Raw genomic sequence first — 5,627 nt, forward strand, 5'->3', positions numbered from 1 at the left:
TGAAAAAAAAAAAAATTGTTTATTATATTCTATTATTGTATATCTTTTTTTTATGATTATACCATGAATATGTAATGTAAATATGTCCGATTACGGATTGATAAGTACGCTGTGTCAGATAGCAACCTAATGTATTTAGGCAGCATATATGAATAAAGTATTTCTCTCTGTTGACCAAAATTCATATTCATATGTGAATAACATAAAAACTACTACCCTTACGAAGAAACGTGTCATAGACTACTTTATAGTAAGTTAAATTATCTCTAATTGAGTTCTGGCAGACATCTGTAAGTCTTATGGTTCCTGAGATATTTTTTTCATAAATCAATTGTTTTCTGTGATCAGCTAGAAATCAACATTTTGAAAATTCATTTTGTTAAATACCATGAAAACTACTACTCCTACGAAGATAAACTTAATAAATTAATTTATAGTACATTTAACTAGCTTATCTAATATATCTATAAATAGATCTAGTACTATATTATTATATTACTAATAGATATACTATAATCTAATCTAGTATACTATAATCCAAATTAGAGACTAGTTTCTAGTCCACCTATATGTATACTTCTTTAAATTATTATTACTACTTTTATATATATATTAGAAAAAAATATTTTCGTATTTTCTCTGTATATTTATTTTAATGTTCTTTCAAATGTTACAATGTTTGTATCTTGTTTTCATTTAGCCTTGCAAAGTGGGACGAAACGTTAGTTAACAACAAATAGTTTTATCCACTATTTAGGTAACTTTATTGACAGCCACCCGGACTATCTTTCGACAATTTATTTTTAATTAAATGACTAATAAAGCACTGCTATAATTAATTTTCTTAAAATTGTATTTTCATTCGCCTTTTCCGTGCTAAAATGTCGCAACCTGATTGGTAATGGATTACCCCCTCTTAGTTTAGGTCCTGAGTGCCGCCCTTGAGCATAGGTGTACTCAGTGAATTTATTTTTTATTATTTATTTGTTGTAATTTACAACTGTACAAAATAATACAATAAGTAAATATGTAGTATGTTTCATATACACTTGAAAATCTTGGGAAGGAACCACCCATTGGTGGTACTTCAAACATTAATTTAAACTAGAAGCTCTCGTGGCCATCTTCTTTTCAGACGCCTCGGAGGATTATCAGGGATTGTTAAGGATGAAAGATTAAGAATTAATGGGTTAGGATGGTTAAAGAGTTTGGAATAAAAAGACGCATATCTGGTTTGGGTCAAATCTGCAACGAATGGGATGTTAAGGTCTTTATGAATGAGTTTATTTGTGACGTAATAAGGAGCATCAAGGGTTTTACGTAGGATTTTGGATTGTAACGATTGGATGCGGGAAGAATTTGATGGTTTGGTGGAGCCCCAGAGCTCAATTCCATATGTCCAAATTGGTCTGATTATTGTAGTGTATACTAATTTTTTGTAGTGAATGGGAAGTTTAGAGCGTTTGTCTAGTAAGTGTTGTAGCAATCGGAATCTACGAGCGGTTTCTTGTCGTTTCAGTCTTGTGTGTGGATTCCAAGTAAGTCTCTTGTCAAGATGGAGTCCTAAGTATCGAATCTGTTCAACAGGCGTTAGTAGTGTATCTAGAAAGGATACTGTAGGACAGGAGGGCAGAGGTTTACGACGGAGAGTAAAAGTGATCTGGTGGGATTTCTCAGGATTTATTTTGATTCTCCAGTTTTTACACCATTCTTCAATAGATGTTATGTGTGCCTGTAGTGTTTGTGATGCATTAGTTGGGTCGTAATTTATTTTTTAGGAAGGTAATGGTGGCATCCAAAAAATGTTCAGAGATAACAATTTCGAAACTGGCTTATATTTTCAATGTGCGAGCCTTTGGTTAAACCTTCTTGTTAACGATTTAAATTCAGTCCTTTCAAGTATATACAGTGAAGTCTCACTTAAACAAAACTCACTTATACGAAACATTCAGTTATCCGAAGAATTTCTCAATCCCCTACAAAAACCCCTTAATTATATGTATGTAATTATCCATTTATACGAAACTTAGTTCTACGAAACATTCAGTTATGCGAAGAAAAGTTTGGACCCGCTTTATGTAAATATTAGTAAATTTTATTCAGTTCTACGAATTTTTTTTCTTCTGTGGCTTGCCAAAGGACGAAAAATTCCGTGAAAAACGAAACAGTAAACTTTTTTTCCGCGAATAACATCCGGTCCCAATGACTCTTTATGTTTATATTCTACTCCCTACTTTAGATTCAAAATAAAACGCCTGAAGTAAATTTATAGGAAAAACCTAAAAAAAAATTTACTATCATGAGCAAAAAAAAATATCTTTCTATGCTGTTCAGCTTACTACTATCGAAAAGTGCTCCCGTAAAGCAGGATCGCTCTAGACGATTTGAGACAGGAAGAAACCACCGAAGAAGTAGAAGATTTCAAAAACCCTCCGGAGTGGTCGAATGTTCTTCCGACATTACATTCGAAAATTTCGTATAGTACAACAATCTGGCCCTCATAGCGACGAAGCCATAATCGTAGAAATTGCCCCAACCCCAACTGAAGGAAGCTCGGACGATTCCGATTCAGATGACGAAGATCCTTTGCCTCTTCCATCTTTTGCAGAAGCACTTGAAGTTGTAAAACGTTTTATATATGCGAAATAAATTAGCGAAAAGGAATCTAACACCTTAACAGAATGCGAAAGAATGATGTTTTCAGCTAAAAGCAACATGAAACAAACAAACATAACACAATTTTTTTTGTCAAAAATTAAAAAATTCGGATTAAAGATAAATTAAATTTTTATACAATAAATAATTGTTTTTCTTTCAACTGCATACAACATATGTTTATGTACCTACTAAGTACGAGAAAAAAATTCTCAAAAATATACATCCATAATTTTTTGGTACCCCCTCATATTCGTATAACTGAGACTTCACTGTTCATTTTAGTTAAGTGCATGTAAAAAAAAAAAAAAAGTATCTTCTAATAATAAATTCTCAAAATAGAAATCTATAATGTAAACCTTTGTCTTGTATTGTATTATAATCTGTAATATATACATTCAAATTACTTACTGCAAAATAATATTACTGCGGTTATAGCCCGTACCGTCTGTATAATCCTGACCGAAACTGATGTCTCGTCCAAGAACGCAATAATTTATATCAGAAGCTCTTATCGATAGCCGAGAGGGCTCTTGAGATAAGATTTAAATTAATAGCCATGATATTGGACTTTATGAATACAATATTCTAAATATGAAAACGAAAAAACTCGATTTCTTATATTCGTTAAGATTTAATACATACAAAACTATATCTTCGGCCCAATGCTAAACTTGCGAATGTGAACATTACTAGGTTTTAGGAGATCAAAAATATAAAGGAGCCTCTATAAGTTTCCCAAACAATGGCAAATTGGATCCCTGGGGGATAGGATTTTACTAATAATAGGGATAGGATTTTTATATTTTCACATATTTTTACCTGACCATGATATATTCGATTCCTTACTAACTAACGATGTTTCAAGAAATTTCTTGCCAAAAGAAGCCATTTTTATTTCACATATTTTCTGAAAAATTTGTTATTTTTTACATATTTTTAGATATTTTGTCCTGAAGCATGTATTTCCTTAAATTATTTGTTCAATTGTAAATACATTTTTCGCAGCAACTACGTAAAGTTCAAGAGAACGCAAGAAACTTAAAGGTGAAATTTATCATTTATCATAAATATTGCGTAAAAATTCTATATTTTCATCTTTGAACACAAATTAAAAGCAGGGGCAATAATAGATTTTCACCCAGAATTACAACGAGAATTTCTCAGAATCAATTAAAAAGAGCAAGGGTCTTATTCCTGTAGCATTTTCCTATAATTTGTTTGTTTACTCCTCAATCCATTTCTCTGTTTCCCCCCTTCTCATGGTCCTTTCTCATCTTAGTCTTGTTTCACTCCCCTAGTTTAATTACAATTACTAATTAATATCTTGTTATTGAACAGCTATGTTTTCTCTAAGTACATATTTTAACATAATTTCTTTAAAATATTATTCATATAATATATAATAAATACATATTTATGTAACTTTTTTTTAAGTTACAAACTTACTAATTAATTAAAATTTATATTGTTGAATAATACATAATTTATAAATACATATTTTTTTAAATATTTGACAATTTATAAGCACATATTTATGTACATATGTACATATTTCAGATTATTTAGCTCATAAAAATCCTATCCCTACTAATAACTAAACCCTCCACTTCTAGAAGGAGGGTTCTATTCTACCGGGTACTGTTCCTGTAGATACGAAGGAGGAATGCAACCCCAGTTAGCACAAGAGCGGGGAAGAAAAAAAGGCAGTTATTTCACCCCAATTTTTGATCACTTTGATGAAAAACAAAGTATAATTTCTAGTCAAAACTGATAAGTCTGCCAAGTATCGGTAGGGGGAGTAAAAAATGGCAGCTTTTTCAAAACATTAATTTTCATTCGGAGCTCTATATCTAAAAAAATACTACCAACATTAGAAAATCTAAATGAATATTATTTAAAGAAGAGTAAACTTGCTAAAATATTAGCCCTGATAGAGTTATTTACGTCCAATAGTTCTCCACTTGCAGCTTTTTAAAAAGCAACATTTCAAAAAATGTAATGAAAGATTAATAGTTATTGAATTTATTTTGAGAAGTCTATATCTCAGGAACTATGTGATGTATAGATCTCTATTAGCACTCAAATTAAAGCTAGTTTAATGTACTATAGAGTATTTTATGGCCTCTACCTTCCTAGAATACTAGTTTTCATGATATTTGCTAAAATTAATTTATTTATAGTTGTTCGGACTACAAGTTTGATCTATGAAAAACTTTATTTTAGAAACCAAAGGACGTACAGATGTCTGGTATCACTTTAAATAAAGCTAGTTAAATTTACTATAAAATAGTTTATAACGTTTATCTTTGTAGAAGTAATAGTTTATATGATATTTGACAAATAAATTCACAAAATCTTAATTTCTAGCTGTTCGTATAAAATGTTTGATTTTTGAAAAATATATCTCTAGACCCATAAGACAGCCAACCCTCAAAATAAAGAAAATTTAACTTACTATAAAGTAGTTTATGACACTTATCTTCGTAAGGTAGTAGTTTTTATGACATTTACATATGAATAAAAAAGTGGCAAGTGAAATTTTATCCAAAGGGCTATTGAGGTAAGATTTAAATTAATAGCCATGATATTGGACTTTATGAATACAATATTCTAAATATGAAAACGAAAAAACTCGATTTCTTATATTGGTTAAGATTTACTACATTGAATTTACATTTTTTCTATAATATAATTAGTTAAGACATTTAAAACTATATCTTCGGGCCAATGCTAAACTTGCGAATGTGAACATTACTAGGTTTTAGGAGATCAAAAATATAAAGGTGTCTCTATACGTTTGTCAAACAATGGCAAATTGGATCCCTAGGGGATAAGGGCATCACCAGTAATGAGAAAGCTGACCAGCTCGCTAGAAATGGGGCTATTCTTAGGCATTTCTAAAGCATCAACGAAACGAAATCCTTGACTAGACATGAGGGGTATTCATGATCTTTGGTTTAACATGTTAA

The 5,627-nt window shown here is 30.6% G+C and overlaps 1 protein-coding gene across 1 annotated transcript in view; it reads right to left on the reverse strand.

Moving 5' to 3' along the window:
* LOC106678520 (ankyrin repeat and protein kinase domain-containing protein 1) overlaps positions 1–3,123 on the reverse strand; it is a gene marked incomplete at its 3' end in the record, with an annotated part of 10,383 nt that extends 7,260 nt beyond the window's left edge. Inside the window, exon 1 of the mRNA XM_024360729.2 lies at positions 3,067–3,123. The remainder of the gene's footprint in view (positions 1–3,066) is intronic.
* Positions 3,124–5,627: the final 2,504 nt, after the last annotated feature.

The sequence above is a fragment of the Halyomorpha halys genome, unplaced genomic scaffold (genome assembly GCF_000696795.3).
Source record: "Halyomorpha halys isolate HHAL.00 unplaced genomic scaffold, Hhal_1.1 Scaffold145.1, whole genome shotgun sequence".
Taxonomy (NCBI): domain Eukaryota; kingdom Metazoa; phylum Arthropoda; class Insecta; order Hemiptera; family Pentatomidae; genus Halyomorpha; species Halyomorpha halys.